The following is a 15,744-nucleotide window of genomic DNA, read 5'->3' as shown; positions in this document are numbered from 1 at the left end:
TGTTAAGCACGGAGGTAAGGACGGTGTTAAGCACGGTGTTAAGCACGGAGGTAAGCACGGTGTTAAGCACGGAGGTAAGCACGGTGTTAAGCACGGTGTTAAGCACGGTGTTAAGCACGGTGTTAAGCACGGTGTTAAGCACGGTGTTAAGCACGGTGTTAAGCACGGTGTTAATCACGGTGTTAAGCACGGTGTTAAGCACGGTGTTAAGCACGGTGTTAAGCACGGAGGTATGAATCTCGGCGTAGCTGGAGGCTGGATTCCGTGTCAGGCACAAATTATCACAAATATAGATGAGGCAGTAAATTATCAGTATAACACTGTAACACAGCACACACTGACACACTTGTCCACACATGATGAAACATGTTCATATCCATGACTACACACACACACACACACACACACACACACACACACACACACACACACACACACACACACACACACACACACACACACACACACACACACACACACACACAGTTCCTCCACGACTTGCCCCCCCCCCCCCACACTCTGACACACACACTACTAACCTAACATACAGAACTACATAGGTTTCCCACATTAGGCAATCAGGATAAAACAAAAAATGGGTTGCCAGAGAGCAACAAGAAAAACCAAGGGACAGGAGGAAGAAAATGCAAAGGAAGATTGGGTAGCAGAGCTCATAAAAAGGGATCATGAATGGGAAAAGAAACTAGAAGAACTTAGCATGAGAATGGAAGGGAGGATAGATATGGAAAGCAGGAAGTGGGAGGTGCATGTCAAAGCAGCAGAAGCTAGGATACAGAGTTTAGAAGAGGAATTGAAAAATCTGAAACAGCCTAAAGAACTAAAGAACATTTTGGGATTGACAACAGAGACTGCTACCTCAGCCACAAATAAGGGGACTGTAGGGAAAGAAGGGGCACAACTGCATGGAGATGCTCTATCAGAGGAGACTGTAGCAAATGAAAGAGCTAAGCTTTATGTGGAGGCCCTAACAGACAACAACAGAGCCCAAGGAAAGCCGAGAAGGGAAAATGACAGGCCACTGAGCCCAAGTACATTAGCCAGTGAAACTGATGAAAGGAAAGCTGCAGTGGAGGAAACCAAATTAAATGAGGGGATACACAGGGATATGCAGTGGGAGAATGAAAGGGTGAGGTCAGTCTTTGTGTATGGGCTCCAGGAAGTCGAAGGGGAAACATATGAAGCAAGAAAACAAGGGGAAAAAAAAGCAATTGAAAGCATCATGAAAGCAATAGGAGAAGACGATATGACCCAGCTGGAAAATTTTCGGAGAATAGGGGGGTTTGTAAAAAAAAAGAACCCGGCCAGTGAGAGTGACCTTCAAGGCAGAAGCGACTCGGACCAGGATCCTGCAGGAGAAAGCACGATTAAGGGACATGACGGCATACAGGAGGGTGTATCTCGACCGCGACAGAACACAAGAAGAAAGGAAGAAACTGAGAGAGATGTTACAAAGGCGAAAGGAGGAAAGAGAGGGGATGGAGAAGACAGACAGGAGATCCCAGACACAGGAAGAAGATCTAATACAGCCTCCCTCACAACTTTCTATAGAAGCCTCCCAACCAGGTCAACCCCAGTGCAACCAAACACTCTAAATCAAAACACCCATGCCACATCCAATGCCCCCACCCACTACATTACAAACTTCACCCCCACAGCAACAACCCATAGTTCCTTACCAGGTCTCCCACATCCCCAACCCCAATATACTTACCAGACCACAGTCTTAGAAAAGAAGTTGAAGGTGTGGTATACAAATGCAGATGGAATAACAAACAAGTATGAGGAGTGGCACGAAAGAATCAAAGAGACATCCCCAGACATAATAGCACTCACAGAAACAAAACTCACCAGAATAATAACAGATGCAATCTTTACATCTGGATATCAAATCTTCAGGAAAGACAGAGGGAGGAGAGGGGGAGGAGGAGTTGCACTGCTCATTAAAAACCAGTGGGGTTTTGAGAAAATGGAAGGAATGGATGGCATGGGCGAAAGGGACTACTTAGTAGGAACAATCCAGTCTGAGGGACATAAGGTGATAATTGCAGTAATGCACAACCCACCACAGAACTGCAGGATGCCAAGAGAAGAATACGATGAGAGCAACAGAGCAATGATCAACACACTAGCCGAGGTGGCCAGGAGAGCACACATGGGGGGAGCAAAGTTACTAGTTATGGGTGATTTCAATCACAAGGAGATTGACTGGGGAAACCTGGAGCCCCATGGGGGTCCCGAAACATGGAGAGCCAAGATGATGGATGTGGTACTGGAAAACCTCATGCATCAACATGTTAGAGACACTACCAGAGAGAGAGGAGAGGATGAACCAGCAAGGTTGGACCTTGTATTCACCATGAGTAGTTCGGACATCGAGGGTATCATGTATGAAAGGCCCCTGGGAGCTAGTGATCATGTGGTTCTGTGCTTCGACTACATAGTTGAGCTCCAAGTGGAGAGAGTAGCAGGAATAGGCTGGGAAAAACCAAACTACAAAAGGGGGAACTACTCAGGCATGAGGAACTTCCTTCAAGACATTCAGTGGGAGAGGGAACTGACAGGAAAACCAGTACAAGAAATGATGGACTATGTAGCAACAAAATGCAAGGAGGCAGAGGAGAGGTTTGTTCCCAAGGGAAACAGAAATAATGGGAAGAACAGAACGAGTCCTTGGTTCACCCAAAGGTGTAGGGAGGCAAAAACTAGGTGTACTAGAGAATGGAAAAGGTACAGAAGACAGAGAACTCAGGAAAATAAAGAAATCAGCCGAAGAGCCAGAAACGAATATGCACAGATAAGAAGGGAGGCTCAGAGACAATATGAAAATGACATAGCATCAAAAGTAAAGACTGACCCGAAGCTGTTGTACAGCCACATCAGGAGGAAAACAACAGTCAAGGACCAGGTAATCAGACTGAGGAAGGGTGATGGGGAATTCACAAGAAACGACCGAGAGGTATGTCAGGAGCTCAACACAAGATTTAAAGAGGTATTTACAGTGGAAACCAGTAGGACTCCAAGAAATCAGAACAGGGGGGCACACCAGCAAGTGCTGGATGGGGTACATATAACCAAGGAGGAGGTGAAGAAGCTGCTATGCGAACTTGACACCTCAAAGGCGGTGGGACCAGACAACATCTCTCCATGGGTCCTTAAAGAGGGAGCAGAGATATTGTGTGAGCCATTAACAAAGATCTTCAACACATCATTTGAAACTGGGCAACTCCCTGAGGTATGGAAAATGGCAAATGTAGTCCCAATTTTTAAAAAGGGAGACAGACATGAGGCACTAAACTACAGACCTGTATCTCTAACGTGTATAGTATGCAAGGTCATGGAGAAGATCATCAGGAGGAGAGTGGTGGGGCACCTGGAAAGAAACAAGTGTATAATTGACAACCAGCACGGTTTCAGGGAAGGAAAATCCTGTGTCACAAACCTACTAGAGTTTTATGACAAGGTGACAGAAGTAAGACAAGAGAGAGAGGGGTGGATCGACTGCGTATTTTTGGACTGCAAGAAGGCTTTCGACACAGTTCCTCACAAGAGGTTACTGCAAAAGCTAGAGGACCAGGCACACATAACAGGAAAGGCACTGCAATGGATCAGAGAATATCTGACAGGGAGGAAACAACGAGTCATGGTACGCGACGAGGTGTCAGAGTGGGCGCCTGTGACAAGCGGGGTTCCACAGGGGTCAGTCCTAGGACCTGTGCTGTTCTTGGTATACGTGAACGACATAACGGAAGGGATAGACTCAGAAGTGTCCTTGTTTGCAGACGATGTGAAGTTAATGAGAAGAATCGAATCGGACGAGGATCAGGCAGGACTACAAAGAGATCTGGACAGGCTACAAGCCTGGTCCAGCAACTGGCTCACAAGAGGTTACTGCAAAAGCTAGAGGACCAGGCACACATAACAGGAAAGGCACTGCAATGGATCAGAGAATATCTGACAGGGAGGAAACAACGAGTCATGGTACGCGACGAGGTGTCAGAGTGGGCGCCTGTGACAAGCGGGGTTCCACAGGGGTCAGTCCTAGGACCTGTGCTGTTCTTGGTATACGTGAACGACATAACGGAAGGGATAGACTCAGAAGTGTCCTTGTTTGCAGACGATGTGAAGTTAATGAGAAGAATCGAATCGGACGAGGATCAGGCAGGACTACAAAGAGATCTGGACAGGCTACAAGCCTGGTCCAGCAACTGGCTCCTTGAATTTAACCCTGCCAAATGCAAAGTCATGAAGATTGGGGAAGGGCAAAGAAGACCGCAGACACAATATAGTTTAGATGGCCAAAGACTGCAAACCTCACTCAAGGAAAAAGATCTGGGGGTGAGTATAACACCGAGCATATCTCCTGAGGCGCACATCAATCAGATAACTGCTGCAGCATACGGGCGCCTGGCAAACCTACGGATAGCGTTCCGATACCTCAGTAAGGATTCGTTTAAGACTCTGTACACCATCTACGTCAGGCCCATACTGGAGTATGCAGCACCAGTTTGGAATCCACACCTAGTCAAGCACGTCAAGAAATTAGAGAAAGTGCAAATGTTTGCAACAAGACTAGTCCCAGAGCTACGGGGATTGTCCTATGAAGAAAGGTTGAGGGAAATCGGCCTGACGACACTGGAGGCCAGGAGGGTCAGGGGAGACATGATAACGACATATAAAATACTGCGCGGAATAGACGAGGTGGACAAAGACGGGATGTTCCAGAGATGGGACACAGACACAAGAGGTCACAATTGGAAGTTGAAGACTCAGATGAATCAAAGGGATGTTAGGAAGTATTTCTTCAGTCATAGAGTAGTCAGGCCATGGAATAGCCTAGAAAGTGATGTGGTGGAGGCAGGAACCATACATAGTTTTAAGGCGAGGTATGATAGAGCTCATGGGGCAGGGAGAGAGAGGACCTAGTAGCAATCAGCGAAGAGGCGGGGCCAGGAGCTGTGAATCGACCCCTGCAACCACAAATAGGTGAGTACAAATAGGTGAGTACACACACACACACACACAACGCGTGGGTCCGTGGGTGCAGACGTGGGCACACAAGGCTCCGAGAATCCTAATGTTTTTAAGGCTGCAGTGACTGCTAACAGTAATCAGTGGTAGTGACATCGTCAGTGAGCAATAATACGAGTGATAGCTAAAGTTATTAGTTAGAAAAAGTCGTGAGAAAGCCTGAAATTATCCATTATCCAAAATTATCCAAAATTATCCAAACGTTTTGGTCTACTACTTAAATCCGAGTGGGGATCAGTAACAAGTGGCGTTCCACAGGGATCAGTCTTGGGCCCGTTGTTGTTTATAATATATATCAATGATCTTGATGAAGGAATTACTAGTGATATGAGCAAATTCGCCGATGACACGAAGATAGGTAGGATAATTGATTCAAACGTAGATGTTAGGGAACTTCAGGAGGATTTAGACAAACTCTACTCTTGGTCAGAAAAGTGACAGATGCAGTTCAATGTAGATAAATGCAAGGTTCTGAAGCTCGGGAGTGTCCATAACCCTAGCACTTATAAGTTAAATAATGTAGAACTTAGCCATACAGATTGCGAAAAGGACTTGGGGGTTATGGTAAGCAGCAACCTTAAACCAAGACAGCAATGCCTAAGCGTACGTAATAAGGCAAATAGATTACTGGGATTTATATCAAGAAGTGTAAGCAACAGAAGTCCAGAGGTCATACTGCAGCTTTATACATCATTAGTAAGGCCTCACCTAGATTATGCAGCTCAATTCTGGTCTCCATGTTACAGAATGGACATAAATTCGTTAGAAAACATTCAGCGTAGGATGACTAAATTAATACATAGCATTAGAAATCTTCCTTATGAAGAAAGATTGAAGACTCTTAAGTTACATTCACTTGTTAGACGAAGAATGAGGGGAGACCTGATCGAAGTGTATAAGTGGAAGATAGGTATTAATAAAGGGGATATTAACAAGGTCTTGAGGATATCTCTCCAAGAGAGAACCCGCAGTAATGGATTTAAATTGGATAAGTTTAGATTTAGAAAGGACATAGGAAATAGGGTAGTTGATGAGTGGAACAGTCTACCTAGTTGGGTTATTGAGGTTGGGACTTTGGGTAGTTTCAAATTTAGGTTGGATAAGTACATGAGTGGGAGGGGTTGGATTTGAGTGGGACTTGCACATCGGAGCTTGTTTCTTGGGTGGCATTGAAAATTGGGTTCGTCAAATGTTTGTTAGTGGGATGAATTGTAAAGGACCTGCCTAGTATGGGCCAACAGGCCTGCTGCAGTGTTCCTCCTTTCTTATGTTCTTATGTTCTTATGTACTAGGCAGCGGTAGGCCTGAAGCAGTGACGTCACGACAAGTTGTGTGCCATTATACATATAAATTGAAGTGTATATAATGTGAAGTGTATAATATCATAAGTGAAAAGTGAAATAGCATGAGGAACGAGGGATGTATGAGCACATGTGGTTATAATCATCACGGATGAAGGATCTCCAAAATAGGGATTTAGGCTATGTACGACGACTACGTCATCAGCATCTGGCAACTTGGCACGACCGTTGCCAGTGCAAGTATCACCTATATTGTGGTTTGCATGTCGCAGGCGTGGCTTGGCTTGGCCTTGCATCGCTGTTAGATACTGGTCACTCACTCCTGCAAGCTATTACAGTACTTATTAGTAGTAAGAATACTTAGGAAGCTAGGAAGTCCTCTCTAAACGTGAACAAGGAATAGGATAATAACAGCAATAATTGATACTTAAATCCAGAAAGGACAATAAGCGAAGAGTGTAGCATTTCTAGGAAAGACAGAACAGAGAAGTATAACGGATCTACCCCCCCCTAACCATCCCTCCCTCACACACACACACAAGGGCAGACACTTATTGAAGCTTTAGACCCTATTAGCAATTATCGCTTTTTATAACCCAGAATTACTGTATGTATTAACAGTATCTCCCCGCATACCTCCCCCCCCACACACACACATACACACACACACACACACACACACACATAAACACACACACACACACACACACACACACACACACACACACACACACACACACACACACACACACATACACACACACAGTGTAGTAGGTCATAAGCGCCAGGCTCCGGGAATATTAGTGCTTTTAGGGTGTGTTTTAGCAGCTAGAAGCAACCAGTGTTAGTGAGAACGTCAGTGAACAACCCTACAAGTGATAACCAATGTATTAGCAAAAATAAATAAAGTAAAGGCGAGAGAAAGCCTGAAATTATACAGCAAAATTTCAAAGTGCCAGTTCGTTGAGGCCTAGTTGGCACTTGTTGCCACACTGTTACAAATATACAAAGTACAAAGCGAGGGACTAAAGAGAAAATATCAAATAGAATTAAGAGAGGTTGGCTAATGAGAAACTGTGATGTAGCACACAGCCAACGTGAACAAGCTAGCCAGAAAGGGGATATTTATATATATATATATACATATACATACATATACATAAATATATATAAGCAGAGGTGGTGGCAGCGGTAGGCCTGAGGAAGTAGGCCGCCATAACAGGTTGGGTGTCATCACAAATAAGAAGTGTACTTACCAAAAGTGAAGTGTAAATTATAAAAGTAGCAGTATACAAGTGATAAGTGTGGTAAATGAGGACTCAAAAGGGCAACGAGAAAAGAATAGCTGAAGAAGTCAGAGGTGGAAGGGCGAGGTGCACGAGTCATCGTACAGCGAGCATCGTACAGCGAGCATCGTACATCAGGCATCTGGATGGACGTCCCCTCTGAGGAGTAACGTACAAATCACCTGTTTGTGGTTGGCGGGAAGTTTTGAGTGGTAGAGCCGGCCCTACGGTCACTGGTAGCTCGCTATCTAAACCCTGCTCCAGAGCGATTATCATACACACAACACCTAGCAGTAGTAGGAAGATAAAATTTGTAGGAGCAAGGAATAGGCAGGAGGATTAAGTCGGGGCTAATGGGACTACAGCCCTGACAACAGTTTCGAGAGATAATGTTTTAGGACACAAAGACAGTACAATCTGAGAAGCAAGTATTGGGTACACATGTAGTAAAAGGTAGTACATAACTGGGTGAAAGAAAGACTCGTTAACACACGCTAGTATTATAATTATTAGAATTACTCTCAGTGTTAATGGTATCTTATTAGTATTACGGATACACAGAGGTGAAATGTATTTCTGGGACATATAAACAACTGACGTGCTCACACACACACGCACGCACACACATACACACTCGGGGCCAGGAGCTGAGTCTCGACCCCTGAAACCACAACTAGGTGAGTACACACACCCACTCATTCACACAGCTGATCCTTGGAATTTGACCGCGTCCCCTCACCCCCCCACACACCTTTCCCTCCCCCACAGACCTTTCCCCTCCCCTGCTCTTGCCTTCACTCCCTCCTATCTTTCTCTCTCCCCCTCCCTCGCATTTCTCTCTCTCATAGCCTTTTTCCCTCCCCTTCCCCCAACTCTCACACTCTCTCACACTCTCTCTCCCCTCTCTCCCCCTCTCTACCCCTCTCTCCCCCTCTCTCTCCCTCTCTCTCCCTCTCTCTCCCTCTCTCTCCCCCTCTCTCCCTCTCTCTCCCTCTCTCTCCCTATTGCTCCCTCTCTCCCTCTCTCCCTCTCCCTCTCCCTCCCTCTCTCTCTCTCTCTCTCTCTCTCCCTATATAGGCTTCTCTCTCCTTCTGTCTTTTTCCATTTTTCTACTGCTCCCTCGCATTTCTCTCTCTCATAGCCTTTTCCCTCACCCTCTTTTCTCTGTCTCTGTATCTCTCTCTCTCTCTCTCTCTCTCTGTCTCTCTCTCTCTCCCTCTCTTTCTCCCTCTCTCTACCCTTTCTCTCCCCCCTCACATTTCTCTGTCTCTCTCCCTCTCTTTCTCACTCTCTCTCCCTCTCTCTCTCTCTCACTCTCTCTCTCTCTCTCTCTCTCTCTCTCTCTCTCTCTCTCTCTCTCTCTCTCTCTAGGCTTCTCTCTCCATCTCCCTATTTCTATATTTCTACCCCTCCCTCACATTTCTCTCTCTCATAGCCTTTTCCCTCACCCTCCTTTCTCTGTCTCTCTCTCTCTCTCTCTCTCTCTCTCTCTCTCTCTCTATAGGCTTCTCTCTCCATCTCCCTTTTTCTATATTTCTACCCCTCCCTCGCATTTCTCTCTCTCATAGCCTTTTCCCTCACCCTCCTTTCTCTCTCTCTCTCTCTCTCTCTCTCTCTCTCTCTCTCTCTCTCTCTCTCTCTCCTCTCTCTCTCTCTCTCTCTCTCTTTCTCCCTCTCTCTACCCTTTCTCTCCCCCCTCACATTTCTCTCTCTCACCCTTGGTCTTATCCCTCACCCCCATACTCTCTCCTCTCTCTCCCTCTTTCTACCCTTTCCCTCTCCTCTCTCTCCCTCTTTCTACCCTTTCTCTCTCCCCCTCGCACCCTCTCCCTCCTCTAGCCTTCTGTCTGTGGTAAAAAAAAAAAAGAAAAAAAAAAAAAAAAAAAAACAAAAAAAAAACACAATGGGTGGCTCTAGAGGACGGAAAACCAGAGATCTGGTAGACGAACCAGGGAGGAAAGACTGGGAGTTAGAGCTCCAAAAAAGGGAGGAAGAGTGGGGAAGGAAGATAGTAGAGCTTGGTAAGAAAATGGAGGAGCGGATAGCTGAGGAGTGCAGGAAGTGGGAAGTACAGGTCTTAGCAGCAGAAGCTAGGATACAGTGCTTAGAAGAGAAACTGCAAAGCCTGAAACAGATTAGAGAGACAAATGACAATTCAGATGTGACATCAGGCGCAGACAAGGGGACGGTAAGCAACAACGGAGACATGCCGTACGCGAAGGCCTTATCAGACCCACGTGGGGCCAGGGAAAAGACGAGGAGTACACTAAGATCAAATGACAGGTCCGAAGACAATGAAGGTATGCTATATGCAGAGATTCTAACAGCCAACTGCAGTAGCAAGGGACAGCTGGTCATGAAAGACAGTTCACTGAGAATAGAAGTTCCAGATATGACAGGGACTGAAGGCAAGAACATGTCAATGGAAGGAAATAAAATGCCTCAGAGGAAGCAGATGGAGACTCAGTGGGAGGAGGAAAGGGCGAGGTCAGTTTTTGTGTACGGGCTCCAAGAAGCCAAGGGGGACAACTTTGAAGAAATAAAACAGGAGGAGAAAAAAATGATTGAAGGCATCATGAAAACAATAGGTGAGGGCGATATGACCCAGGTGACAAATTTTCAGAGAATTGGGTGGTTTGCGAGTGGAAGGATACGGCCTGTCAAAGTAATTTTCAAGGAAGAATCAGTTCGAACCAGGATTCTGCAAGAGAAAGCAAGACTGAGGGACAAACAGGGGTACCAGAGAGTATACCTCGACCGCGACAGAACACAAGACGAAAGGACTACACTGAAAGAGAGGGTACAGAGACGCAAGGAGGAACGAGAGGCAATGACGAAGATGAGCAGGACCCAGACACAGGAGGAAGGGCAAACACACCCCACAGAATCTCCCACCAAAAGACTCCAACCACGACATTCCCAACGCAACTGAGCAACCTATACTACAACCCACTCACTGTTCCCTCTGCCACCAACCCCCATATCACAAACCTCACCCCAACAGCTGTCCCTTATGGGCATTCTGACCCCACCCCCATCATCACAAACCCCACCTACACCACAGCCCCATATAGGCCCCCACCAAGGCTCTCGCTCCCCCAACCCCAATATTCTTGCATGACCACAATGATAGAAAAGAAACTGAAAGTTTGGTACACAAACGCGGATGGAATAACGAATAAACATGAGGAGTGGAACGAAAGAATCAGTGAAAAATCCCCAGACATCATAGCAGTCACAGAAACAAAACTCGCTGAGACAATAACAGACACAATCTTCCCAATGGGATATCAGATCCTGAGGAAAGATAGAAGGAGTAGAGGGGGAGGAGGGGTTGCACTGCTCATAAAACACCGATGGGGATTTGAGGAAATGGAAGGCATGGACATGATTGGAGAAAGAGACTACATTGTAGGTACAATTCAGTCCGGAGAACATAAAGTAGTCATTGGAGTGATGTATAACCCACCACAGAACTGCAGGAGGCCAAGAGAGGAGTACGAAGAAAACAACAGGGTGATGGTGGACACACTGGCTGAGGTGGCAAGAAGAGCTCACTCGAGCAGAGCAAAGTTACTGGTAATGGGCGATTTCAACCACAGGGAGATCGACTGGGAAAACCTGGAGCCACATGGGGTCCCGAAACATGGAGAGCCAAGATGATGGATGTGGTACTTGAAAACCTCATGCATCAACATGTCAGGGACACAACCAGAGAGAGAGGGGAGGATGAGCCAGCAAGACTGGATCTTGTGTTCACCCTGAGCAGTTCAGACATTGAGGACATCACTTACGAGAGGCCCCTTTGAGCTAGCGATCATGTGGTGCTGAGTTTTGATTATATAGTAGAGTTACAAGTGGAGAAGGTAACAGGAACTGAAGGGGTCAGGCCAAACTATGAAAGGGGGGACTACACAGGTATGAGAAACTTCCTGCAGGAGGTTCAGTGGGACAGAGAAATGGTAGGAAAATCAGTAAACGAGATGATGGAATATGTGGCAACAAAGTGCAAGGAGGCAGAGGAAAGTTTTGTTCCCAAGGGAAACAGAAATAATAGGAAGACCAAAACGAGTCCTTGGTTTACCCGAAGGTGTAGGGAGGCAAAAACTAAGTGCAACAGAGAATGGAAAAGGTACAGGAGGCATAGGACCCAGGAAAACAAGGAGATTAGTAGAAGAGCCAGAAACGAGTATGCACAGATAAGGAGGGAGGCCCAGCGACAGTATGAAAACGACATAGCATCGAAAGTCAAATCTGACCCGAAACTGCTGTATAGCCACATTAGGAGGAAGACAACAGTCAAGGACCAGGTGATAAGGCTGAGGAAAGAAGGTGGAGAACTCACAAGAAACGATCAAGAGGTATGTGAGGAGCTCAACACGAGATTTAAGGAAGTATTTACAGTAGAGACAGGAAGGACTCTGGGGGGACAGACCAGATGGGGACACCAGCAAGGAATACACCAACAAGTGTTGGACGACATACATACAGATGAGGAGGAGGTGAAGAAACTGCTAAGGGACATCGATACCTCAAAGGCAATGGGACCGGACAACATCTCCCCGTGGGTCCTTAGAGAGGGAGCAGATATGTTGTGCATGCCACTTACCACAATCTTCAACACGTCCCTGGAAACTGGGCAACTACCTGAGGTATGGAAGACGGCAAATGTAGTTCCCATTTTTAAAAAAGGAGACAGAAAAGAGGCACTAAACTATAGACCTGTGTCATTGACGTGTATAGTATGCAAAATTATGGAGAAGATTATCAGGAGGAGAGTGGTGGAGCACCTGGAACGGAACAAGAGTATAAATGCCAACCAGCACGGATTCATGGAAGGCAAATCCTGTGTCACAAACCTTCTGGAGTTTTATGATAAAATAACAGAAGTAAGACACGAGAGAGAGGGGTGGGTTGATTGCATCTTCTTGGACTGCAAGAAGGCCTTTGACACAGTTCCTCACAAGAGATTAGTGCAGAAGCTAGAGCATCAGGCGCATATAACAGGAAGGGCACTGCAATGGATCAGAGAATACCTGACAGGGAGACAACAACGAGTCATGGTACGTAATGATGTATCACAGTGGGCACCTGTGACGAGCGGGGTCCCACAGGGGTCGGTCCTAGGACCAGTGCTATTTTTGGTATATGTGAACGACATGATGGAAGGGTTAGACTCAGAAGTGTCCCTGTTTGCAGATGATGTGAAGTTAATGAGGAGAATTAAATCTGATGAGGACCAGGCAGGACTTCAAAGAGACCTGGACAGACTGGACACCTGGTCCAGCAAATGGCTTCTCGAATTTAATCCTGCCAAATGCAAAGTCATGAAGATAGGGGAAGGGCACAGAAGACCACAGACCGAGTATAGGCTAGGTGGCCAAAGACTGCAAACCTCACTCAAGGAGAAAGATCTTGGGGTGAGTATAACACCGAGCATGTCTCCGGAAGCACACATCAACCAGATAACTGCTGCAGCATATGGGCGCCTGGCAAACCTGAGAACAGCATTCCGATACCTTAGTAAGGAATCGTTCAAGACACTGTACACCGTGTATGTCAGGCCCATACTGGAGTATGCAGCACCTGTTTGGAACCCGCACTTGATAAAGCACGTCAAGAAACTAGAGAAAGTACAAAGGTTTGCGACAAGGTTAGTTCCAGAGCTAAGGGGAATGTCCTATGAAGAAAGATTAAGGGAAATCGGCCTGACGACACTGGAGGACAGGAGGGTCAGGGGAGACATGATAACGACATATAAAATACTGCGTGGAATAGACAAGGTGGACAAAGACAGGATGTTCCAGGGAGGGGACACAGAAACAAAAGGCCACAATTGGAAGTTGAAGACACAAATGAGTCAGAGAGATATTAGGAAGTATTTCTTCAGTCATAGAGTTGTAAGGCAGTGGAATAGCCTAGAAAATGACGTAGTGGAGGCAGGAACCATACACAGTTTTAAGACGAGGTTTGATAAAGCTCATGGAGCAGGGAGAGAGAGGGCCCAGTAGCAACCGGTGAAGAGGCGGGGCCAGGAGCTAAGACTCGACCCCTGCAACCACAAATAGGTGAGTACAAATAGGTGAGTACACACACACACACACACACACACACACATACACACACACACATATCCAGACTCACACATACACTCCCCCCCCTCACCACCGACATCTCACTCTTCCCCTGATCTCCCCCTCCCTCGTTTCACCCTCCCCTCCCCCGTTCACCCTCCCCCCTCCCCACCCCTTTCCACTCCTCTCCCACATAGCCACAGTTCCTCCACTACCTCCCCCCCACACTCTGACATACACACTACTAACCTAACATACAGAACTACATAGGTTTCCCACTCTGAGGCAATCAGGATAAAACAAAAATGGGTTGCCAGAGAGCAACAAGAAAAACCAAGGGACAGGAGGAGGAAGCTGCAAAGGAAGATTGGGCAGCAGAGCTCATAAAAAGGGATCATGAATGGGAAAAGAAACTAGAAGAACTTAGCATGAGAATGGAAGAGAGGATAGATATGGAAAGCAGGAAGTGGGAGGTGCATGTCAAAGCAGCAGAGGCTAGGATACAGAGTTTAGAAGAGGAACTGAAAAATCTGAAACAGCCTAAAGAACTAAAGAACATTTTGGGATTGACAACAGAGACTGCTATCTCAGCCACAAATAAGGGGACTGTAGGGAAAGAAGGGGCACGACTGCATGGGGAAGCTCTATCAGAGGAGACTGTAGTAAATGAAAGAGCTAAGCTTTATGTGGAGGCCCTAACAGACAACAACAGAGCCCAAGGAAAGCCGAGAAGGGAAAATGACAGGCCACTGAGCCCAAGTACATTAGCCAGTGAAACTGAAGAAAGGAAAGCTGCAGTGGAGGAAACCAAATTAAATGAGGGGATACACAGGGATATGCAGTGAGAGAATGAAAGGGTGAGGTCAGTCTTTGTGTATGGGCTCCAGGAAGTTGAAGGGGAAACATATGAAGCAAGAAAACAAGGGGAAAAAAAGCAATTGAAAGCATCATGAAAGCAATAGGAGAAGACGACATGACCCAGCTGGAAAATTTTCGGAGAATAGGGGGGTTTGTAAAAAAAAGAACCCGGCCAGTGAAAGTGACCTTCAAGGCAGAAGCGACTCGGACCAGGATCCTGCAGGAGAAAGCACGATTAAGGGACATGCCGGCATACAGGAAGGTGTATCTCGACCACGACAGAACACAAGAAGAAAGGCAGAAACTGAGAGAGATGGTACAAAGGCGAAAGGAGGAAAGAGAGGGGATGGAGAAGACAGACAGGAGATCCCAGACCCAGGAAGAAGATCAAATACAGCCTCCCTCACAACTTCCTATAGAAGCCTCCCAACCAGGTCAACCCCAGTGCAACCAAACACTCTAAATCAAAACACCCATGCCACATCCAATGCCCCCACCCACTACATTACAAACTCCACCCCCACAGCAACAACCCATAGTTCCTTACCAGGTCTCCCACTTCCCCAACCCCAATATACCTCCCAGACCACAGTCTTAGAAAAGAAGTTGAAGGTGTGGTATACAAATGCAGATGGAATAACAAACAAGTATGAGGAGTGGCACGAAAGAATCAAGGAGACATCCCCAGACATAATAGCACTCACAGAAACAAAACTCACCAGAATAATAACAGATTCAATCTTTCCATCCGGATATCAAATCCTCAGGAAAGACAGAGGGAGGAGAGGGGGAGGAGGAGTTGCACTGCTCATTAAAAACCAGTGGGGTTTTGAGAAAATGGAAGGAATGGATGGCACGGGCGAAAGGGACTACTTAGTAGGAACAATCCAGTCTGAGGGACATAAGGTGATAATTGCAGTAATGTACAACCCACCACAGAACTGCAGGAGGCCAAGAGAAGAATACGATGAGAGCAACAGAGCAATGATCGACACACTAGCCGAGGTGGCCAGGAGAGCACACATGGGGGGAGCAAAGTTACTAGTTATGGGTGATTTCAATCACAAGGAGATTGACTGGGAAAACCTGGAGCCCCATGGGGGTCCCGAAACATGGAGAGCCAAGATGATGGATGTGGTACTGGAAAACCTCATGCATCAACATGTTAGAGACACT

Source organism: Cherax quadricarinatus, chromosome 2 (assembly GCF_038502225.1).
Source record: "Cherax quadricarinatus isolate ZL_2023a chromosome 2, ASM3850222v1, whole genome shotgun sequence".
Lineage (NCBI taxonomy): Eukaryota > Metazoa > Arthropoda > Malacostraca > Decapoda > Parastacidae > Cherax > Cherax quadricarinatus.
This window is presented reverse-complemented; position numbering follows the sequence as displayed.